The sequence below is a fragment of the Ursus maritimus genome, unplaced genomic scaffold, assembly GCF_017311325.1.
Source record: "Ursus maritimus isolate PB19 unplaced genomic scaffold, ASM1731132v1 scaffold_22, whole genome shotgun sequence".
Lineage (NCBI taxonomy): Eukaryota > Metazoa > Chordata > Mammalia > Carnivora > Ursidae > Ursus > Ursus maritimus.
In genome coordinates, this window is record NW_024424675.1 from 30,361,737 (window position 1) to 30,387,384 (window position 25,648).

Here is a 25,648-nt window from a genome sequence, read left to right on the forward strand (position 1 = left end):
GGAATTTTGCCCCAAGATGGACCATACCAATGTTTAATTTAGATGATGAGATTTGGGACTTTTTGAATTGATGATATTAGATGAGCTTTTGGATTTTTTTTTTAAGATTTTATTTTATTTATGTGACAGAGACAGCCAGTGAGAGAGGGAACACAAGCAGGGGGAGTGGGAGAGGAAGAAGCAGGCTCCCAGTGGAGGAGCCTGATGTGGGGCTCGATCCCAGAACGCCGGGATCACGCCCTGAGCCGAAGGCAGACGCTTAACGACTGCGCCACCCAGGCGCTCCAGCTTTTGGATTTTGAGTTGATGTTGGAATGAGTTAAGACTTTGGGGGATGTTGGGTTGAGATGAATATATTTTACATGTGGGGTAGTAGTGAATTTGGGGGGCCAGAGGATAGACTCTAGTGGGACTGAATAGTGTTTGCTCCAAAATCCATGTCTACCTAGAACCTCAGAATGTGACTTTATTTGGAATTAGGGTCTTTTCAGATGCAGTTAAGCTGGGGATCAAGAGGAGATCATAATGGTTCAGGATGGGCCCTAAACCCAATGAGAGTGTCATAATAAGAGACAGAAAGGGACACACGGGGGATAAGATGATGTGAAGATGGAGAGTGAGAATGGGGTGATCCATCTATAATTCAAGGAACACCAGAAGCTACATGAGGCAAGAAAGGACACTCCTCTAAGAGCCTTTAGAGGGAGCATAGTCCTGCCTGCACTTTGATTTTGGACTTCAGACCTTCAGAACTGTGAGGGAATAAATTTGTGTTGCCCTAAGCCAACAACTCTATAGTTGTTACTGTAGCCACAGGAAATGAATACAGTTTGGTTCAGGAAACAATATGGTTCAGTTCAGGACTATGCCTTGTGTCTCCTTCTCCTCCTCCTCCTCCTCGGGCTGGTAGTTACCCAGGGCATGCTCCTCTCAGGAAAGATCCCAGAAGTGCCAGAGATCAAGCCCAACCCTGCAAGCATATTGGTAGCTCTGTTTGTGTTATCCCCACAACCCCAGGGGCCTAGCCAATCACGTGGCCGAGGCCGACATCAGCGGAGTGAGGGAATGCTCTCTGCCTCTTCAGTGTCAGCAGCTGCAAAGGGCTTGGGGTGCAATTACAATACAGGGAGAGAGTAAAGAGTTGGAGACAGCAATCCAACCTACCCCAGGTGGAGAAGACTTGGGGAATGAAACACTCCACAGAGTAGGTTCCAGAGCAGAGAGGACTTAAAGATAAGAAGCAGGTTAAGGGGCCATAGGACATGGTTTGGAATGAAAAGATCTGTATCCATTCATAATTTTATTAATTTGGGTCCTTTCTCTATTCTTTTGGATAAGTCTTGCCAGTGGTTTGTCTTATTTATTCTTTCAAAGAACCTGCTTCTAGTTCTGTTGATCTGCCCTACTGTGCTACTGGTTTCTAATTCATTGATCTCTGCTCTAATCTTGATCAACTGCTTTCTCGTGCACGGATTAGACCTGTTCTTCTGTTGCTGTTCCAGCTTCTTGAGGTGAGAATATAAAAACTGCATTTTAGATTTTTCTATTCTTTTGGGTGAGGCTTGGATGGCTATGTGTTTTCCCCTTAGGACTGCCTTTGCAGTGTCCCATAGGTTTTGGACCGTTGTGTTTTCATTCTCATTGGTATCTACAAAGAACTTCTCAAACTCAATACACGAGAAACAAATAAATCAAAATGGGCAGAAGATATGAACAGACACTTTTCCAGTGAAGACATACAAATGGCTAGCAGACACATGAAAAAAATGTTCAACATCATTAGCCATCAGGGAAATTCAAATCAAAACCACACTAAGACACCACCTTATGCCAGTTAGAATGGCAAAAATTGACAAGGCAAGAAACAATTGTTGGAGAGGATGTGGAGAAAGGGGATCCCTCCTACATTGTTGGTGGGAATGCAAGGTGGTACAGCCACTCTGGAAAACAGTGTGGAGGTCCCTTAAAAAGTTAAAAATTGAGCTACCCTATGATCCAGCCATTGCACTACTGGGTGTTTACCCCAAAGATACAGACGTAGTGAAGAGAAGGGCCATATGCACCCCAATGTTCATAGCAGCATTGTCCACAATAGCTAAATTGTGGAAGGAGCCGAGATGCCCTTCAACAGATGATTGGATTAAGAAGATGTGGTCCATATATACGATGGAATATTACTCAGCCATCAGAAAGAACGAGTTCTCAACATTTGCTGCAACATGGACGGCACTGGAGGAGATAATGCTAAGTGAAATAAGTCAAGCAGAGAAAGACAGTTATCATGGTTTCCTCTCATGTATGGAACATAAGAACTAGGAAGATCGGTAGGAGAAGAAAGGGATAAAGAAAGGGGGGGTAATCAAAAGGGGGAATGAAGCGTGAGAGACTATGGACTCTGAGTAACAAACTGAGGGCCTCAGAGGGGAGGGGGGTGAGGGAATGGGATAGACCAGTGATGGGTAGTAAGGAGGGCACGTATTGCATGGTGCACTGGGTGTTATACGCAACTAATGAATCATTGAACTTTACAAAAAACCAGGGATGTACTGTATGGTGACTAACGTAATATAATAAAAAAATATTTAAAAAAATAAAAATAAAAGAGAAAAAAAAAGATGTGTATCCATATCCTTGACCAGACTGGAACTTCTTAATCATGTGTTTGTGATTACGCCCCTTAAACTCTCTGCATTTCGTTTGTCTTAGCCAAATTGGAGACAAAGGTACAATTATTTATTGGAGGATCCACTGTGATCAAGCAGGTTGAAGTGCTTTCTAGCTGCAGTGTGAGGCCTGTGTCCAGGGCAGCCCATGTTGGGGAAGAGCAGCTGTCCCTGGAGGTGAGCGAGATGGAAAAGGTGAGGGAGACCACGGTGGCAGAACAAGGGGCAGCCCTGAGCCCGAGCTGGCTGGCCTGCTTAGCTGGTGTCAGGTTCTCCATCCACAGCCAGGCTGGGCCCCACGTTACCTGGCCTCACGCACACCCACGAGCTCTGCCCCATTGAGGTGCCCATTGCTGTCTGTGCCAGATCCGGACTGTCCCCTAAAGCCACATGACCCAGTGGGGAGAAGATGTCCTGGCGTGTCCGTGAGGGTCCAGCACTAGAAAGCAGGGGCATGCCGTTGGGCACACAGTGCAGGCTCGATGCATGCTGACAACACTGAAACACACAATAATACGTTTACCAAACGAACAAGGGTTTCCGCACCCATCTGTTGCCGAGGTTTCCTTGCTTGACAGAATTTACCGAAACGCCATCCGTTCATCTTTTCCAGGCATCCACCAGGGTGTGGAAGTGGCTTAGATTAACTTGATCAACCCATCAACATGGTATTTGTGAAAACGGGATTCTGTGTGTTGACCACATAAATATTCATAACTTCATGGCCATGCCCAAGCACAGAGCTTTGCTCCTGCTTCCCCTCCATTCTGCCAGCCCGGAGCGTCATGTGACCACAATGTGGAGCCTGTTATTTACCCGACACTGTGTTGGGACTTGGAGAGGGACTCTGCCAAGAAAGGGTTTTTCTCACAGCGTGCAACTGCCGCCGCCTTCCTAGCCGCCCTCGGCGGAGCTAACTCATGGCCTACTTTCCCCACTGTTTCCAAGCACACCGAGGGTTGCCTGTATCCATCAAACTCGTGTCCTTTCTTCAGGAGAAAGAAATCAATAGAAATTGATTTGAAAATGTCAAACCTTATCAACTGCCACCTGTCACTCCAAGACAGATATTTCATGGATGGCATAAATGTTTGATCTCACCAAAGCTCTTCTCCTGGCTCTGACAGTCTGTGGTGTCACCAGTCAAGCCACCAATATTCCCTGGGGGCTTATTAGGGCGGTGGCATTGCACAGTGGCTAAATGTGTGGGCCCAGGAGCCATACTGCCTGGCTTTAAATCCTGGCCCCATGATTTAATTGCTGTGCGACCTTAGGAAAGTGGTCTAACTTCTCCGAGACTTAGAGATCCCATCTTGCTCCTTAGGATAATAGGATATATATCCTAGGTTGTGAGAATTAAATGATAACCTGCGTAAACCACTTATAAAATGTGGAGAATATTGTAAGCACAGGATAAGGATTAACCATGGTTTATTATTCATATGCCACTTTGCTAGGCATTGAGGGTTATATATAAGGCTAGTTGGAGGAGGCAAGGCATACACAAGGCAAACAGGGCAACTGATATATGGAAAGATTGTGGAGGCTGGAGTCCAAAGTCCTGGGTTTGAATCTCAGCTCTGCCGCAACTCATTAACTCCATGGTTTTGAGCAATTTCCCTGGAACTGTTTCACCTGTAAAATGGGGATAAAATCACAATGATTGTGTTTTAGTTACAAAGCCACGTTGGGACTCGAAATGCACAGTGTGCGGGTTAGTAATTTTCTGATACCTAAGAAAAGGTTATTTCCTGATAGTGAACGGTAAATGCTAGATGCCAAATGTGGGGGACAGAGAGAGGTTCAGTGTCAAGAGAGACACTTTGGGCAGGGATTGTCCCTAAAAGGCTTTGCAAGGCAGTGGGCTTTGGAAAGTCTAGAGAAGACTGGCTGGCACACGGTGGGCCTAACTCCATTGCACACCCAGCTATAAGCTTAGTAGAGTCCTTGATGTAGTGAAAGGGAATTCTGGCACGATTTTTTTTTTTTCCACCTTGGAAAGAATCTGGATTATTAGAGTCACGTGTGTCAGCTGATCTGGAGGTTAGTAGCTATCTGGCTTCTGCAAGGATTACGGCTCAGAGTGGGGACAGGAACACAAGGCAGGGCTTATGCCGTTGGCCAGAAATGCCAATGAAGACTCAGGCTAGGACGTTAGCAGCAGCAGTGGAGACAAGCGGACAGGCGCGAGGTCTTTTTGGTAGAGCTGTCAGGACTTGCTGATTTATTCATCAGTTCATTAATTCAGCTGTTCAAGGCTCCGGGGGATATAGCAGCACACAAAACAAGCAAAGAGGTGCTTATACAGCTTAAGTACTGCTGGGAGGCGGAATGCAGGGGAAGGAGGAGTAGGGAGGATGATTCTCAGGTTCCTGCCGGAGAGGGTGTTGTGCTGCTATCTGCTTTGTGAGGCGATTTTGAGGCCCTTAGGCACAAGCGAGGGGAAGGGTGGTGCCTCGGCTTGTCTTGACTAACCCAGTTCCTCTTCTCCTCTGACAAGCTCTGGAGCCACTTCTAGGGGGCTCGCGCCTTCTGTGTTCTGAGAGCTGTGTCCTAGTGCGGGGGGCCAGGGGCCCTAATGGGAGGGACTTCTTGATGTCTGTGCTTCAAGTTTGCTCTTGACACACAGGGTCTCTCCACTCAGCTTGTGGGCTCCGTCTATGCTGCAGGTCCACATGGGGCTAGGGGTTAAGGGGCTTCCTTCTTGTGGTCACACGCTGCAAGGTGCTGCTTGAGACCTGTTCGCCTCCTTGCTTTTGCAGCCACGGGAGGCCTCACATCCTGTCCTGCCTCTAGTAGCGTGGGGCAGCTTCTTGGTTGAATCTGATCTTCCGAAGGTCCTGCCTGGATAGCTGATGCAGCTTCCACTGCCCTTTCTGTATGCCATAACCAGAGCACTTTCTACATTTTGCTCTACACCACCATCTTGCTGGCCAGGTAATGGTGGATGCACTGAGCTAAGAGGGGATGAAATTCTAGAGGAAAGGCACAGCCACCATAAAGGTGAGGAGGCAGGAAGCTTCAGGGGGAATTGGGGGCCCGCCCAGTGAGGACTTTCCATCCGAAGTGTATGCTGGGGATGTCTTCTGGGAGATGGTGAGTGCCTTCTTGAGCATCTAACACCAGCTGGCGGGCCACCTTCACCTCCCTGCTGGGAGTATCCGTGGAAGAAGCCTCTCACTTAGAATTATAAATGATCCTAGTGAACATAATTTCAGCAATTACTGATGTGCAGTAATTATGCTAATGCTGATTCACAAAGGGCTGCTATTTGCTCAGCATGTTCTGTGCACATTATCTCCTTACCTGACTAACAGTGTTTTCTCACTGCAGTTACGGTTTGCTTGTCATGTTAAGTGATGTTTGCATCTTTGAGCTTGTCAAGACACTAGGATTAGAGCTGAGGTCTGTTCCCACCCCCTTCACAAGATTTGCTGGTGGTCTTCTTGAGGAGGAGGAAAGGAAAGGTGAAAAAGTAAAAAGAAAGCAGAATCCCCCCCCCATTGACTGATGGAGGAAATTATAATTCAGAGGTGAGTCACATAGGGATGGTGGGAGCTAGGATTTGTCTCCTTATCTTTCTGATTCCAGGTATGGCCTCTGGCAATTAGGGAAGTCAAGAGCCTGCCTGGTCTCCTCCTGCAACACAGCCATAGTGCTTTGTGTGACTTGAAATGGTCGAGTACATTTCTAGGCTTTGCTTCATGTTGTCAGAGTACTTAGAGATCGTCAAAGACAGTAACCCTCAAAGTCTGGCCTCTGGACCGGCAGCATCAGCATCACCTGAGAACGTGTTAGAAAGGCAGATTCATGGGCCCCACCCAGACCTATTGAATCATGAGTCTTTGTGTATGTGTGTGTGTTTAAAGATTTATTTATTAATTTTAGAGTAGAAGGAGCAGAGGGAGAGGGAATCCTTAAGTAGGCTCCCCACTGAGCGCAGAGCCCAACGTGGGGCTGGATCCCAGGACCCTGAGATCATGACCTGAGCTTAAATCAAGAGTCAGACACTTAACTGACTGAGCCACCCAGGCACCCCGAGGCTTTCTGTGTTTTTTTTTTTTTTTAATATTTTATTTATTTGTCAGAGTGCTTGCACACACAAGCTGGCGGGGGGGGAGGACAGCAGGCAGAGGGAGAAGCAGACTCCCAGCTGAGCAATGGGCCTGATGCGGAACTCGATCCCAGGACCCTGGGATCGTGACCTGAGCTGAAGGCAGATGCTTCACTGACTGAGTCACTCAGGTGTCCCATGTATTTTCACCCAGAAATCTGTATTTGAATAGGTAAGAAAAAACAAAAAAGAAAAAAAAAACCCCAAACAGGTGACTCCCATGCATGCTGTAGTTTGAGGATTATATTTTAGGCTCTTTTTTTTGTGTGTGTGTGTGTGTGTGTGAAGAGGAGCAGAGAAACGGGGCTGTAATCTCCCCTTCTTTTTTTTTAATCATATTTTTTTTATTATATCATGTTAGTGCATGGTGCACTGGGTGCTATATGAATCATCGAACTTTACATCAAAAACCAGGGATGTACTGTACGGTGACTAACATAACGTAGGCTCTTGATGCTCAGAGTGTGGACCATGGATCAGCAAGCAGCTGCCGGGAGCTTGTTTCCAGGGCAACGTCTGAAGCCACACCCAGATGTACTCAGTCGGAGCCTGCATGGTAACAAGATCTCCAGGCCACGTGCATACATGCTGGAGTTTGTCTCGCCGAGTCCAAATGTCCTCATTTCCTGTTGACAGGAGGCAAGGTGACTTGGTGGATGTCGCAGGAATTGTGACACAACTAGATTGCTAGTACTCCTACTCACTTTCGTAGCTAATTTACTGCATGCTTACTGAGCTCACTGCTCTGGAGCTGCTGTTGCCGGCCCCACTGTTGATATGCTCTACCGAGGGCTTCCTACGTGCCGGGCACCGGCCGCTGGATTTCCCCATTTAAGCCTCACCTTTGAGGAAGGTACAGGAGAGATCCTCTTATTTAGAATGTCTGGATACTTGAAAAAGTGATTAAGGCAGGAAATCCTCCCAAATGGACATTCCTCAAACATTTAATTTAAACCCAGGTCTGTAAATGTCTATACACGCACCAGTCTCTTGATGTGGCGGTCAGTGTCTTTTCCTTGAGCACAAATCTTTCTTCTTTCTTACTTTAAATTTCTGTATCTTTTATGCTACCTAGTTTGGCTTTCTTTGAAGTGGTCAAGAATTTAAGGTGTGCAGCGATCTGAGAGCAGAATCCTTCTAGAACTTATCCCCCCCCAACTTCTAATTGTGTAGAATTTTTAAAAAAGTGATCTGCCTTGTGCAAAGTAGTCACTCAGTTTTTATAGACATGTTGACTTTTATAGATGATATTTAATTAAAATCTGTAATTACGGTATCAGGTGTACCTGGCATCAGCACGCTTGGAACCACCGCAGAAGTCAACAAGCCAACTATGAGATGCATGAGTGCAGGTGTGCTGGAGAGGGGTAGCCTGGTAGCTGTGAACATTCTAGCACCATAACCCCGTCAGCATGTCTTACGGAGAACAGAGGATGTCCCTTTGATGGCAAACAGTGGAGCTCTTAGGCACTTGTGGTTTAGGACAGTGAAGGGCTCCTCTCCAAGCCCTGTAGCTCGAGCTGCCACGCAGACCCAGGCAATCTGAATGCAGAGCCCCTACGGCACTCCCCCGATGATCATTTCCAGGTTAAAAAAAAAAATCGGTCATTTTATCTTAACAAATTACAAATACTTCTTTAGATATCATTACACTCTCCCAAATACGCTCTGCACCCTCCTCGCCCCCCCTTTTGTATGTACTTGGTGTTCCTGACAGCTGAGCCAATTGAAATGTATGCACTCATTGACTGAAATGTCCAAGTGTCAATATTTTCTGACATAACATTGTCCGTGGACTGTCTCACAGCGGAGGACCAGTGAATGGACAAAATAATTGCAGGAGGGGGAATCAATTAGACTGAAATGTTAGTTGAGCCGCTTGGAAAGGTGTCCAAGGGTAGCGTGCATTCCTCTGGTCCTCCTGCCTCAGCCATGTCCCCATAGAGCCCCGTACCTACCTCTTCTGATGTAAAGGGTTACACCATCAGTGAGGCACTGTCCCCACTGGTCCTGTTTCTGGTAGTCTCCTCCTTTTTCCTGTGGGACTTGTTGCCGGTTCCTGGACTTCTGTGCCCGATTCGTAAGATGGGGATAAGAATAGTACCTGTCTACTGGTTAGGGCTGCAGAGAGGTGTGAACAGGACATGCTTAATATCATACCTGGCGCTCAGGAGTGCTCGGTAAATGGTAGCTATTGTTGCTGTCTTCCCAGACCCTCTTCCCTAGGGAAATGGTGAAAGGTGTAATTAGATACAGCTAAAGGCAACCATTCTGTTCTGGCTCATTTGGACTTTTATAATCCTAGCTCGGTGCCTAAAACATAACAAATGCTTGATAAATATTTGTGCAAAGTTGGATAAATGGATCTTGGGTCAGTGTTTTCCCACTGCTTTGCTTCTGCTTCTCGCGATGGTCTACGTGGTAAGGGTGGTTTTCCTGTATCCCAGCCCTTCGTACTCCATGGTTTCAAAGATTCTCTCTCTCCAGCTGCAGTACTGTCTATATTTTCAGGCACAGACTTTTTGTGAACTGTGTTTTAAAGGGATCTTGTGTTCCTCTAATATTCTTAGCAAAATGCCTACAGACAAGTACTTGCAGAAATGGCAAATGGCTCACACGGTTTACTGCTCTGTTTTGTTTCTTGGGTCTAAGTGCCTTGCGATCTGAGGCTGTTATGTCTCTCGGCTGTCTCTGAGCCCCACTGTGGTTTTATAGCCCCTGGCTTTTTGGCAGAAACAGTAACTTCTAGATCTGTCTGCAGCTGAAAAAGCCTCCGCTGTCTACGCAGGAGTCTTCGTGGTATAGTAGAAGTAATGGAAACGTGACGGGTGGGGAAGGGAAGGAAGTCACAGAGGTGACAAAGCAGCAGGGGGTGCTTTGGCAAAGCAGCCCTGGGACAGAGGAAGGAGGCTGAGGCAGAGAACCCCGGTGCCTTGGAAGTATGTTCTTGTGTCCTGATGGAGTTTGACCTGGAGTTGCTTGGAAGAGGACTGGGGTGATGGAACCCAGGTTAGATAAGTGCGTGGGCACATGGGGATCACTGGCAGCTCTTAGGTGTTCGTACCAAATGCTTGCATAAGCACCTCCCCGCCCCTCAGGTCTCCTCTTTGTCCTCCTCCGCCTTGTTCTTTTCCCGGGAGGCTGCCTCTTAAGGGTCCCGTCTGCAGCTTCCTGTGCCCTCTGGTGCTGGGTGAGTCCCGTCAATGCGGACCTCTGGCAGGACATCAGGAGTAGGGATGGAGGAGAGTGTGGTCAGGGTATTTATCCACCCCCCCCCCAAGGAATTGCCACAGGCTGGTTGTACCTCCCAACGGAAGGCCAGTAGTCCTCCCAAGGTGGCCCCTTTTTGGTGACGCTCCTTCAAGTTCTGATGTTCGGGCTCTCGCTTCATTGTCTGAGCCGAGAAAGGGTAACGACCGCACTGTTGGTAATTCCAGAGTCCTGCAGCATCCTTTGTAGTTTCCCTACAACCTGCTCACACCTATGGAAGTGCTCCCTTCGTGGAACCCTCCTCAGATGACCCCAGCATGAGGCTGTCTGCCGCTTCGTGCCCGAAGCCTCCCTTGCGGTCTCCAGCTGCTCGGCCTCTGTGGGAGGGAGGAGGTACTAGGAGAGAAAAATAGTACAGTTCGGTGTGTGAGGGAGGCGAGAGAAAACAATCATGGCCAACTGAAGCAGAATAGAAAGTATCGGTGGCATGGTGGGTAGCTCACAGAGAGAATTCGGAAGGCTCAGAGCCAGGCGGGCTGCTGGGCGGCAGGGACTATGGGAATAATCTGCTCAGGCGTGGCTGCTGGTTCCTGTCGCCCTGGGCTCTTGCTGACACCCCTGATGCGGTGAACGCATTCTCAGCCGTATCCGCGCCTCTGGATCTCTCCCTCGGGGTCAGCACCCCGGCGAGAGCGTCTGCTTGGCCGATACTAGGTCACATACCACATTCTAGTTGCAAGAAGGGGAAAGGAAGTTCAAGCTTCTCTGTTCTCCCATCTTATTCCTGTTTCAGGCTAGAAACGTGTAACAGGCAAGGAGGTGGTCTGTGGTCGGGCGGTTTCCCTTCTTCCTCCCCTCGCCTCTGGCTTCTCTCGGGTGGGGATTGGAGGAGAGGGAAGACATATGGTGCAGAAAGTATCTTCCTTGGCTGGTGCTGTGGTGACCTGGTGTTACTACCGGGGGTCTCTGCCTATTGGGCTGACTTGGCAGGTGTCCAAAGCTGAATCTGGCTCCTCGATCAAATCTTTCTTCTGGCCATCTGGCATTCCATCCCTTCTGTTGGGGTCTCATTCTCCTCCAGGCATTCTTGGGAGAAATCCAAAATGACCCCACTATGACACCCCTCTGGGAGCTGCTTAAAGCCTACTTTTTTTTCCCCTGCTTTTGTGGAAGGCCAGAGAGGTTTTAATTTTAGCAGGCTCATATAGTTCTGGTTGTTCGTATTGGAGGCAAGTCCTGCTTTAAAGGAGCAGGGTGGCTACAGAGCAAACAGATAGACACCCAGAAGTTTGGCCCTCTGGGTAGCACTACACAGTGGCTGCACTCGGTTGCATAAAGCCCACCCCAGAACCATCCATCCAAGCTCCTGGACGTGAGCCAAGGCTGAGATTGCTCAGAAGAAAGACATGTTCTTTCAGGATAGGTTTTCTTCCCTAAAGGATTCTTGGAAGAGAAGCAGTTCTTGCTAATTCTTACCTTTTCCTAGAAGAACAGAGCCTTCTCATGATATCTCCTGATATTTAACACTTCTGAATGTCTATCTGGCCAAGACTAATTGTACCTCGGTTTGGCTAAATTGACGGTGTTTTGTTTTATGGTTGGTGAACTTGCATTCTGTTTCAGAGACCCTGTTTGCCATGTTGAATAAGCAAGTTTTCTCTGTTGTGCAGCAGCCTGCGTGCTCAGGACTGTTCACCTTAAATCTTTTTCTCAATAAGAAACCTGGGGAGATATAAATAGACGAACATCTATAGTTTATATCAAACCAGAACGACAGAGTCTGGGACTTGGCCCCAGCCTGCCAGTAAGGGAGAAGGTCCTATCCCACGTGATGGTTTTTGCTTGTTTTTCTTGTGCTGTGAAAGGGCAAGACACGAGGTTTGCTAGAAGGACAGAGATGGTATGGGCTTCACTGAGGGCTTCACGACTGTCATCTCAAAGAAACAGACTCAGACTTTCATTTCTCTCTGATGCTGAATTTTAGGAGAGATTTCCAAGATGTTAAAGGGCGACGAATATATGAAATACTGATTTTTATTGTGCACAGCTAACTTGCAGTCATGTGTGTTTTGGAAAACTTTGGGGGCTTCTGCCAGCAGGGCAGGATTTTCATTTTCCATCAGTTATTTGGGGTCACAGGTTATAGGGACATAAGTCAAAGAACTTCTTTGCATTAGGAACAAAAGTTGCGTCTCATTTCAAGTCCTTATTACCTCTATCTGCGTCACTACCGTCATCACCATCTATAATCACCTCATATATCTTACGTGCATTTTTTGTAATTTTCTTTGGGTTAACTTTTGGAGGTAAAAGGATAAGGTAAAAAGCCTATCAACTTTAGGAGAATATGTTTCATGAAAAATTTCAAGCATAGTACAAAAGTAGAGAAAATAGCGTGTGGAGGTGTAGAGATTTTTTTTTTTAATTTTATTTATTTGGCAGAGAGAACACATGCAGGGGGAGCTGCAGGCAGAGGCAGAGGGAGAAGCAGACTTCCCACTGAGCAGTCTGACAGGGGCCGTGATCCAGGACCCTGGGATCATGACCAGAGCTGAAGGCAGATGCTTAACCGACTGAGCCACCCAGGCGTCCCAGTGTGGAGATTTAAGAAGCTTCTACTGTAGGTTACTCAATTGCCTTCTGCCAAGTGTCAGTCTGTGCCCCATCCGTGGTGTTTCACAATGTATCCTGACATTCTGCACAGTACTGGACTTCATTTTTTTTTTTTTTTGGTCAATTTACTAAATGGGGTGAGCAGTGTCCCATTATTGTTTGACGTTTCATTGATTTGACTGCTGGGGAAGGTAAACACTTCTCCCGTATATTTAGTGGTCAGTTGTTTTGTTTTATGAAATTTCTAGCCACAGTTTGCCTTCAATTTTGTACTCCCCTCCCCCCCGCCTCTTTCTTGAGAATTTGTAAGACATCTTTAAATATTAAGGATATCAACCCTTTGGCCTGCCCCTTGCAATTATTTTCCTCCTTTGTCATTTGGCTTCTAATTTTCTTGGTAGTGTTCCTTGACATACTGAAAGATTACATTTTTATATAGTTAGATCAATCAAGGTTTTACTGATGGTTTTCCTTCCTTTGGTTGCTTGCTTAGAACTCAAGCTTATATAAATCTCTGCACATATATTATTTAACACTTAAGTAGTTTCATTTCTTACATCTAAAAATCTTCAATACATCTGGGATTTGTTTTGGTATGTGGATGGTACAGGTAATAGTCATTTTTTTCCTTTTCAAACGGTCATGTAATCTGAGCTTTCTCCTATTGATTTAAAATGCTGCCATTATCATATACTAAATATTTATACTAAAGCTTTTTATTATGTTCATTGATCTGTTTAACCTTGTACTCCACCCAAATGGTTTTATAATTGAAACTCTATATAATGTTTTACCTTTTGGCAGTTTCTCCTGTCTCCCATTCTCCCAGGACTTCCTCATTTTCCAAAAATTTTTTGGCTTCCTCCAGATGTTTGTTCTAGCAGTCAACTTTAGAGCAGTCCTTAGAATTTTATCAGTTGCTTGAAATTTATAGTTGATTTGGGATTGGTTATATTTTGTATGCTTGCATCTTGCATCAGGAATATTCTATCATTCTGTCTTCTGTGGGGGAAGGGATCCAATTCTATGGCCTCAGTAAAGCTTTGATGTTTTCTTCATGAAAGTCTTACTTGTTGCTAATTAAATTTATTTTTAAATATTTCATATTTTTTGTTGGAATTAAGAATGAGATTACTTCCTCTCTATTTTCTAACTGATTATGGTTTATACATGGGAAATTACTTGGGTTTTTAAAAAAATTTTTTTAATTTTCATAACCAAGAAATTTAATGAACTATTTGATTAGTTCTGATAATTTAAAGTCTGTTCTTTTGGGTTTCCAAGTTGAAACTGGCATTATTTGCAGTAACTTTTGTGTATTTTTCTTTCTTTTTTTTTTTTAAATTTTATTTATTTGAGAGAGAGAAAGAGAGAATGTGACAGTGAGAGAGAGAGAGAGAGAGCGCGCAGGAGCAGGGGGAGGGGCAGAAGGAGAGGGAGAGGGTGTGGGACTTGATCTTGGGACCCTGAGATCATGACCTGAGCCGAAAGCAGATGCTCGATCAACTGAGCCACTCAGGCGCCCCTGTGTGTTTTTCAATATTCTTTTTTCTTTCTTTCTCTCTCTACCCTCTCTCTCCTCTTTTTCCTTCCATTACCAGCACTTCTAGGACAATTTTATTTTTTTTATTTTTATTTTTTTATGATTTTTTTTATTACGTTAGTCACCATACAGTACATCCCCAGTTTTTGATTCATAACTTGCGTATAACACCCAGTGCACATACGTGCCCGCCTTAATACCCATCACCAGCCTATCCCATCTGCCCCCCCCCGAAGCCCTCAGTTTCTTTCCCAGAGTCCATAGTCTCTCATGGTTCTTTCCCCCTTCTGTTTACCCCCCCTTTCTTCTTCCATTTCTTCTCCTACTCTAGGACAATTTTAAATAATAATAAGCATCCTTATTGTGTTCCTGAATAAAAATGTCTCTCATATTTTTCACCCTTTTAATTTAAATTATATTTGATAATATTTCATTAGTTATTTTGCAGTTGCAACGATCCTCATATGTGAAGTTAAGGTGTTCATTTTTTCCTCCATTTTTCGTGTTCAGTTTTGCTAACTTGGAAAAATAGAGGAGGTGGTTATTTATTTATTTACTTATTTTTCTGTGCTCTGGAAGAGTTTATTTTGATAATTCTCTGCTATTTGCACATTTAAAAGAACTTGCCTGTAAAAGTGCTTGGGTTTTCCTCCTTTCATGGAGGTGATGCTTTCTAAAGGTATGATAAGCTTTCCCTTTACCGGAAATGGCTCCAGTATATATCATTGGGCCCCCAGGGGCTGAGAGGCTCTGTGGCAGCCTGCTCCCCTGGCTATAGCTAGTCAAGTCTTTTCTAGGATCTTTGATTTGGAAGTAGGAGACTAGGGGCAGTCCCCTTTCGATTGTGAGAGCCTCGAGATGAGGAATCAGGAATTATAGCTCAACTGGATCCTCGGCATATGAAGGATAGAATGCATCGAATCCTCTGAGGAAAAATAAAAATAAAAAAAATCGAGAGAGTATTGGTGACGCCAGTATCTAGTTCCAGGTATTTCTTTTTTTTAAATATTTTTTTATTGTGTTAGTCACCATACAGTACATCCCTGGTTTTTGACGTAAAGTTCAATGATTCATTAGTTGCGTATAACACCCAGTGCACCATGCAATACGTGCCCTTCTTACTACCCATCACCAGCCTATCCCATTCCCCCACCCTCCTCCCCTCTGAAGCCCTCAGTTTGTTACTCAGAGTCCATAGTCTCTCATGCTTCATTCCCCCTTCTGATTACCCCCCCTTTCTTTATCTCTTTCTTCTCCTACCGATCCTCCTAGTTCTTATGTTCCATAGATGAGAGAAACCATATGATAATTGTCTTTCTCTGCTTGACTTATTTCGCTTAGCATTATCTCCTCCAATGCTGTCCATGTTGCAGCAAATGTTGAGAAATCGTTCTTTTTGATAGTTGAGTAATATTCCATTGTATATATGGACCACAACTTCTTAATCCATTCATCTGTTGAAGGGCATCTCGGCTCCTTCCACGATTTAGCTATTGCGGACAAAGCTGCTATGAACATTGGGGTGCATATGGCCCTTCTCTTCACTATGTCTGTATCTTTGGGGTAAATACCCAGTAGTGCAATGGCTGGATCATAGGGTAGCTCAATTTTTAACTTTTTAAGGGACCTCCACACTGTTTTCCAGAGTGGCTGTACCAACTTGCATTCCCACCAACAATGTAGGAGGGATCGCCTTTCTCCACATCCTCTCCAACAATTGTTGTTTCTTGCCTTGTCAATTTTTGCCATTCTAACTGGCGTAAGGCAGTGTCTTAGTGTGGTTTTGATTTGAATTTCCCTGATGGCTAATGATTTTGAACATTTTTTCATGTGTCTGTTAGCCATTTGTATGTCTTCATTGGAAAAGTGTCTGTTCATATCTTCTGCTCATTTTTTGATTTGTTTATTTGTTTCTCGTGTATTGAGTTTGAGAAGTTCTTTGTAGATCTTGGATACCAGTCTTTTATCTGTAGTATCATTTGCAAATATCTTCTCCCATTCCGTGGGCTGCCTCTTAGGTTTTTTTGACTGTTTCCTTGGCTGTGCAGAAGATTTTTATGTTGATGAAGTCCCACAAGTTCATTTCATCTTTTGTTTCTCTTGCCTTTGGAGATGTTCCAGCTATTTCTGACACCCAGCTCTAAGAGCTGTCTCTCCTTCTTACAGTTATGTGGGATCCCCTGGTATCCTCCCAATAAATCCCTTTGTGCCAAGATGAATTTGAATCGGATATATGATCCTTGTGATTGTTGGAGTACGGGCTTGCTCTCTTTTTCAAAAATATTTTTTACATGAATAGTGGTTTGCTAGAGTTTTCCAACTTCTGCAATAATTTTTAGGAAAATATAGATTACCAAAATTTATTTTATTGAGGATTTCACATTTATTTGCATAGGATTATACATAATGCTTTCTTATGAGTAAAGAGAAATGTACCTGTTATGAAAAATCCCATACACATGTCCTAATTTCTTTTTACTTTTCTTGTATAAAACCGTCATACTGTTAGAAACACTGAATTTCAAAGATCATATTATGAAAAAATTTGGTTCAGTGTGACAAGAGAGGGTTAGAAGTCAGAGTTTTAGACCCACAAGAAGTAATTCTTCTTAAATGTCATAATAAAGGTTTGCTTATTTTTATTTCTGCAGGCATATTTTGTTATTGCAAACTAAAATGAAAAATTGATTTATCAATACTGATGGGAACAGACCCAAATGTCCCCTTATTTGTCCTTATGTTCCCACAAGCTGGAGCCTCCCATTCTCCTTGAGTCACCTGTGAACTTAACCTAACTCTTCTGTTTGCAGCATAATTTACAAGAGTCAGCCTCAAAAGAGAACCATAGGAGTTGAAGATAAACACATGCCTTCCTATGATAATAGTCAACCACTCCAGCAAAAGACTGCTGGCCTTCCTGTTTTCAGACTTCAGCTTGTCTAATTCTAAACCAGTTTTTATCCCCATAATGTGTGTCTGTCAGCTTTTTCTGCATAACCAACCACTTCAAAATGTAGTCCCTAAAAAAATCAACATGATCTTGAGGTTGGCAGTTTGGGCTGGGATCCGTTGGGAGGTTCTTCTGGTGTTGGATGAATGGTCAGCTGCCAGGCCACCTGGGGACCTGTTAATCAAGGGGTGATGTCAGCTCGGATGGCTTATCTCTACTGCACGTATTCTCTCATTTTCCAGAAGGCCAGCCAGGGCTTGCCCACATAATAAATGTGCAGGACTTTGAGAGAGTAAGGGGAAGTGTGTAGGCTTCTGAAGGCCTATGCTTGAAACGACACAGGGTCACATTCTATAGATCAAAGCAGACTCTGTCTCTTGAGGGCAGGAGATAAAAAGTCACATTGCAAAGGGCAGAGCTATAGTGAGGGGTGGAGAATTCTGGACATTTTTATAGTCCATTACATGATGCAAACTGTGATATTGCACCCCAGAATACAAACTGTATCCCCAGTAATCAACTGGTTATATCCTCTTTATGATGCGAAGTCCACCCTGAAGGCTGTGTGTGTGTGTGTATAAAATTTCATTTCATTTTTTTTAAAGATTTTATTTATTTATTTATTTATTTAAAGATTTTATTTATTTATTTGACAGAGAGACAGTCAGCGAGAGAGGGAACACAAGCAGGGGGAGTGGGAGAGGAAGAAGCAGGCTCCCAGCCGAGGTGCCCGATGTGGGACTCCATTCTGGAACGCCGGGATCACGCCCTGAGCCGGAGGCAGATGCTTAACGACTGCGCTACCCAGGCGCCCCTATTTATTTATTTGACAGCCAGCGAGAGAGGGAACACAAGCAGGGGGAGTGGGAGAGGGAGAAGCAGACTTCCCGCCGAGCAGGGAGCCCAGTGCGGGGCTCGATCCTAAAATTTCATTTCTAAATGATTACTTATTATTTGTATTTTTATTAATTTATATGTGCTGACCGTATAGTAGACCTTCGAGACATTTAAGTTGAACAAATCACTGTGTGCTTTCTCAGATTTTCTGGGGTTTCTATTTTATAGTTAAGGTTTGAATTTTAGGTTTTAGTGAATATTTATATATTTTAAAATATTTATTTGAGAGAGCGTGCATGCAAGAGAGTATGAGCAGGGGGAAGGGTAGAGGGAGAGGGACAAGTGGACTCTCCAATGAGTGCGGGGTCTGACGCAGAGCTCAATCCCAGGACCCTGAGATCATGACCTAAGCCAAAGTCAGGTGCTCAACCAACTGAGCCACCCAGGTGACCCAATGAATATTTTATATTCGTTATTATTTAAAAGTAAAACCTTGAATTATGTGAATTTTCCCTTGGGTACGGCATGGGCCACATCCCTTACACAATCTTTAAAAATCTATTTGTATTCTTAATTTTTATTTTTCTAGTTTCATGATTTATCAGAAAGCAGATATCTAAGTATCTACCACCCAGATCAAGAAGTAGATCGTCGCCGGCACTCCAGCACTTGCCTTTGTACCTCGATCCGTTGCTACTCCTCTTTCCCCCATAAGAGGAACTACTATTTTGACTTTCGTGCTAATTAATTCCTTGCTTTTCTTTTAACATTACCACCTCTCCATGTACCTAACCAGTATAGTTTAGTTTTTCCTGTTGTTTGAACTTTATATAAATGGAATAATGCAGTTTATTCTTGTCTCCCTGGCTTATTTGGCTTCACGTTATCTTTGTGAGGTTCATTTTATGATGTGTAGCTGTGGTTCACTCGTTTTAATTGCTGTTTATTTCATTATATGAATATGCTGCCGTTTGTTTATTCCAGTACATGAACATACCGCCGTTTATTCTTCTGACTACTAGCGGGTCGTCTCAGTTAATGGGTCTCTCCGGCTTTGGGGTTAATGAGTTGATAATGGATAACAGAGAAATGGGGTTAAATGGTTTGTTTCCAGTGTTTGCCTTTTGCCTTTTATGAATAATGCTATTACAAACATTTCTTCCTCCTTCCTTCCTCCCTCCCTCTCTTTCTCTCTCTCTTTTTCTTTCTTTCTTTCTTTCTTTCTTTCTTTCTTTCTTTCTTTCTTTCTTTCTTTCTTTCTCCTTCCTTCCTTCCTTCCTTCCTTCCTTCCTTCCTTCCTTCCTTCCTTCTTTCAGAGCGCACACATGCATGCGTGCAGAGGGGGAAAGTATCTTGAGCAGCGTTCAGTGTATCCATCCTTGCCAACATCTTGGTTTGGCATGGCCAGAATTTTGATTTTGAGTCATTCTGGTGAATGTGTAGTGGTATCTAGTTGTAGTTTTAATCTGTGTTTCTCTGATGACTAGAAGATAGAGCATCTTTTTCCTTTTTTATGGGGCCCATTTGGATTTTTCTTCTTGAAAGTACCTTTTTAAGTCTGCCCAATTTTCATTTGGGTTAACTTACTTATAGGAGTTCTCTAAATGTTCTGGGTATGAGTTCTTTGTTGGTTTTATGTTTTGCTGTAACCTCTTCTCTGGACTTTCATGATCTTAATGATACTTTTTGGTAAGGACAACTCAGCACCCCTTTTCCTATTGGGGTTACAATTTCCATGTGTGGTGTCAGAAACCTTTCTTTACTGTGAGATGCTCTATGGCATTCTACTTTTTAGTTTTACTACTTTTTGCTCTGAACTTTCTTGGTTTTTTTCCTCGTACTTTTTTTTCAGGTTTAATTTGCTCTTCTTTTCCCAAATTTTTGAAATTGAATCCTTTGCTCATTGATTTTCTGCTTGTGTTTTTTCTCCCCCTAATATATGCATGGCTTTAATAACATCCCTCAAATTTTGGTATATTTTCATTGTGATTTAAATAAAAATATTTTCTCATTTCCTTAGTGATTTTTTTTCTATGACTCATGCATTGTTTAAAAGCATGTTTCTAACATATGGGATTTTCTTGCTGTTACTTGTTCCTGATTTCAAGTTTAATTTTACTGTGGATAGAGACCTTACTTTGCATGATTTAAATCCTTAGAAATCTGTGGACTCTTGCTTTGGTCCAGGCTCTGGTTAATTTTTGTAATTAATGTTCTGTGTCCTTGAATTTAAACCTTTGTCCCCTGTTCTTCCAGGAAAACGGAGACTAAGACATGACAGTGGAATCTTCATTATGGAGCCTAGACTTTATCAATATCGGACAATCTTGACTCTCCTGTTTAATATGTGTTTGTGCCTCGGATTTACTTTATCTGATGTGAATGTTGTAATTACGCTTTGAAAATTTGCATGTGCCTAAAACACATCTGCCCTTTTTATGTTTAATCTAAAAAGACACTTCATTTGTGTCTTTTGAAAACTCTGTAATTGGATTTTGTCTTTGAGTTAATTTGAGAATTTTTGTCTTTGAGTAGTGGTATTTAACACGTTGACAGTCACTGTTGAAGCCGTTTCAGATTACTTCTTTAGCTTTGTCTTTTAATTTTTATGCCTCATTTTTGTTTTTCTTTGTATTATTTCTTAGTGTAGAACTCTACTTTTTAAAAAGTTATTTTGGAAGGTGTATTTAATTAGAGTAGTGGTTTTTTGTTAAGTTTTCAAAAGCATTCTTTGATGGTTTTCTTATTTTACAACCAAGCATGAAAATGTATTTTTTGAGTGTTTTCTACTTCCTACACAGTGTAAGCATGTTTTCTCTTACCCTTAATTTTGTGGCGGTTTATTAACATGACCTAGTGTCTTGCATCAGGTTATTCATATTTAGGAATGATTTTTGACATTTGCATTATTTTAGAAACAGATTTGCAAGTATCATTTAGACATTTCTCCTTTTTAACTGGTTGCAAAACTCACCATTGTCCTTTTATACTTTGATTTCCCCAAAGCTGAGTTAAGTTTATATCATGTCTTGACTAGTGAGTGTTCATCTCAAGTTTAATTCCAGAAGGACACACGATGGCACATCTTTTCAGTCCTTTGTTGAGAATGTTTTCCTATTGCCTCTATAATAAAAAATGACAACTTTTCTGGGTCTAAAATTCTGGGGTCACAAAACTTTCCAAGTTGTATCTAGGTATTTATCTCTTTCAACTGACTTTTGAAATCAGATCTAGGAAATGTAGATAGAATTATAATCTTCTTACAGATTATTTCTCTAGTTTGCGAGAGCATTCTGCTCTTTTTTTTTTCTTACTATTGCTTCTGTCCTGCACTGACTTGGAAAAAAATAACTTGTGTGTTGTATTGCCATTGTTTGTCCTCCATGTCCATGATCTTCTTTCTTACAATTTTTGTCATTGTTTTTTCCTCTTAATCCTAGGAAAGCTTCTGGTATATTTTTTTTTTTAATCTGCTTCAGTGAAAATTTTTTTTTTCAGTAGAAATTTTGTCTTTTTTCTTCCACGAATTAAAAATTTTATTGCAGATTTACTTTTTCCTTACTCAGACTTGTAACTTTCTTGCCTGCCTGTGCCAGGAAAAAGCTACACTGTTTGAAACAAGGCAGGAGAAGGGTGTCATCTATAGTCTTTTCAGAGTCTCATGCACACTGCCCCTCAATGGACCACTCTATGGTTGGAGAGAGAGAATTCCAAACTCTATGCCTTCAATCAACTTCTATCTGCTTGGTACCTATAAAAACTCTGAAAATTTTTGGCATGTATTCATTTAACAGATATTTATTGAAAGCTTATTAAATTCTAGGCACTGTTTTAGGCACTTGGGAATCCATGAGTGAATGAATAGATGAAGTCTCTTACTCTTTAAAAAAAATCACTTTAAATATACATAACATTTGTCACAGTAACCATTAGGAAAAACCCCTAAATTTGCCCCCACTGTCCTAATGAGGCTGCACTACCTTTGCTCTGCCCAGCCTCTCTCTGCAGATGGGCTCTTCTGCTCCCCACAACTCTGCACTGACCTGTGTGGCTGGAGCTTGGGTTTTGAACTCCTCTCATGTCTTAGCTGACCTATACTCTGGCTCATTTAGTTCAGATTTTCAGTTGGGGTCCTAATCACCTCATCCTATCGGTGGGACCAGATCCCCTTGGCCAAGGTTCTGGGGGTGAGCAACTGTATCTGCAGAGGTGTGTGGGTGGGGCTGTCTTAGGCAGCAAGGATGAGGTCAGGGCTAGCATGTCTTCGAAGAAGGTGAGGATGGGAAGACCATGCTTGGCACCTTGAACTCAGCTTGGACAATTTTTTGAATATCTCTAAGCCTTGGTGTTCGAAACAGAAGAGTTTGATGATGTGAGGGTGATTGAACAGAACAGCTTAAATTAATTTGAGAGCTTTGGTGATCAGATGATATCATCTGTGCATAAAATATCCAGCACCGTGCCTGGCAGATGACAGACAATCAATGAAGGGTAGCTGCTCCCTGCTCTCCGCCCCTCTTCTCTCCTCTCTAAAAGGAAAAATTCTAGGTCCCTTGTCTTAGCATTTTAAATTGCAAGTCTTCCAACCTTATCCATCTCCTTTGGCCAAACTGTTCTTTTTAAATAATTCAGCCAGTAGTGAGAGATTTCTTAGGATTTCCCCATCACAGCACAAGCAATTTTCATATAGGAGTTCGTAAATAAATATTTCTGGATCAGCTGGCTACTAGTCAGTACGTCAAGAAGTCCAACAGATCATGATTGCTCAGGGTGCCAATCCTTGTTTAAGTCCTTCAATGGCTGCCCACTGCTTGGAGAATAAATTCACACTCTTATCCTGTGCTGCAAGGCACATATGATCCTGTGTCCATCACCTCCCATCAGAGCTCAGTAAGTTCTAGCCAGGTTGTCCCTTTCCTTATTATACCAAGATCCTTCCCCCTAAGAGCCTTCATACATGCTATTCCCTATTTCTGAAATACTCTTCCTCCTACCTCTTTGCCTAGTGAACTTCTGAGTCTAGTCTAAAGACCACTCCTCCTCTACCAGGCTAAGTCAGGTTCTTAGTTCTAGCTTCTCATGGCACCTGTACTTACTCTTTATTACATTCATCATAATGGAAATACCAATATTTGTAGGACGACTTATATAACATCTGTACCCTACAGACTGTGAGCATCTTCGTCCATTTGGGCTGCTGTAACAAAAATACCGTAGACTGGTTGGTTTAAACAACAAGTGTTTATTTCTCACAGTTCTAGAGACTGGAAAGTCCAAGATAAAGGTGCTGGCAGATTTCGGTGTGCCATGAGGGCCCACGTCCTGGTTCATAGACGGTTGTGTTTTTGCTGTGTCCTCACATGATGGAAAGTGGGAGGGCACTCAACTCACGCATGAGGGCTCCACCTTCAGGACCTAATCACCCCCAAGGGCCCCACCTCCAAATACCATTACACTGGGGATTAAGCATCAGCCTACGAATTTGGGGAGGGGGACACAATCAGTCCCTAATAGGAAGTAACTTGAAGGCAATGATTATGTCTGTTGAATTCTCAATTGCACCTTTGATGTTGTAATATGCCACTATGATCTCATTAAATGAGAATGAATGAATGTGCATAGTGTAAACTATTCTCCTGATACCAGCTTACTCGGTGGGGTTTGATAGCACTCTCTAAAGAACCATCTGAGACTCTCCTCTTGCCGTCATTGGGATCCTGAGTGAAAGAGGGCAAGTTTGGTTTAGCCTCTCCTCCATGTTTCATTCCGTGCCTTGCTCTGGTTATCTCTGACCCACAACACTATCTGATAGGAGATTCTCAGGGCCTGATCATTTTCAAATGTTTATTTGCCTCTCTGCTCGCTAAGCTGTTTATGGCTATTTATCACCTGAACTAAAGAACAGGGCTGGCTTGCCAGTAAATAGCTGACAGATAAGGATGTGTAATGAGAAAATTAGAACTTCACAGCTCCTATGCAAGCTCAGGGTCCACCGTAATAACTTGGAGCTTACATCAGCTTCTGGGTGGATGGGAGACCTGATTCCAAGAAGAAATATGATAATTGGAGGCCTGGGGGAGGCCAGATGGCTTTGGCCAAATAGGAAATTACCTTTGGTTGCTCTGTTACTGTTATTCAGCGATTCCGATTATCACAAGGTGATAAAGTATTTGACTGTGCTGTATAACACCTTTCCTTGCACATGTCCGAACCTATTAAAGGCGCTTTAATGAAATCATTATCCTTATGATGCCTAATTATGGTTGGTATTACTCCCATGATCAGCATGGAGCTAGTGAAATATAAGGAATCAAAGAACAGGCCAATTAATACAATATGTGGACACTCCTTCAGGCTGCTTCAGGTTTAGGGTAGGGACTGGGTGTTTCCATGGGGCAGAAAAGAAACATGAATCAGAAAACAGCTTCTCTGGGAGAGAAGCAGGAGTAGGTGCTCCTAGACTCTGGAGCTGGTTTTTACTCAAGCAAATAAATCTGAATCTAAGCTTTCCAGTTGCCATGGCAGACGAAGAAACAAAGAGTATGTCATGCTCATTTCTTGACAATAAGCAGCACACACATCTATCCTCCAGAATGGTATTTCCACCCCCACCCCCCGCAACTTAATTCAAATAGGAATTTAATTCCTTGGGTTCTGGTAGCTTCTTCCTTTTTTTTCTTTATCTTCTCTTGTCCCCACCAATCCTTTTTCTCTCCTCTCTCCTTCTCTCCATAGGACTAGGGTGGTTTGTTGAAAATGGCTGTGGCATCAGCAAAGCTGCTCTCCCACTTTCTCTTTGAGCCTCAGTTTCCTAATCTGTGAAAATGGGGATGACCCCCCTCTAGTAGGACTGCTTACGTAGTAAGAGCTCATTTCACAAATGTGTACTGAGTGCTTTCTGCATGCAGATCTCTGCCATGTACTGGACACTGAGCATAGCGTGATGAACCTAGAAATGCCAGTCCCCTCCCCTTGCCACATGGGCTTCCTGGGTGGGGGAGGGGGTCATGTGCTAGAAGCAGACACCCAGTGGGAGATGCAAAATTGCTTTGTTAGGATTGGGGATGGTGGCTGATACCTCTTGATGCAGAATCTAGTTAAAGCTGGGCCTATCCTTGAAACCGCACACACACACACACACACACACACACACACACACACATTTTAACACAGTGACCCTGCCCACTAGCACCCACATTCAATCAATGTCTTGATGTTCTGATCAGTTAGACACATGACCCCTCTTCCCTTTGGTGGAGCTAGGGAAGAGGTTGGTGGGAAGAGAGCTTGTAGCATCATCTCCCTGTGGGATTATAGAAGCCCACCTAGGCTTCGAGCAGTAAAACTGCTCCCAGCCTGCCCCCAAGTCCCCTCAGTCCATCTATACATCTCTCTCTGTTGTCTATAAGCCCCGGAAAGCCCAATTTGGGGCATCTGCACTGGCTTCAGAGTCTAGTGTCCCTGTTTTTCTGGGTACTTTCTCTCCCACCCTTTCCCTGGCTGGGGGTCTAGCCTCCAACCCGGTAAAGACAGCAGGTGCCTGGTGAAGTGTGGTGCTCTTTGCACTGCTGCTTCTCATTTTCTCTCCCAGGTTTGGGAGGGGGAAACTCCCAACTTGGGTGCTAGAGGGCAGACGGTCGTGGGTTCTCTGCAGATGAAAGTATCTGATCTTTGCAGAAGGCGATACAGAACTGGCTCAAATGGATCTGCTGGATGTT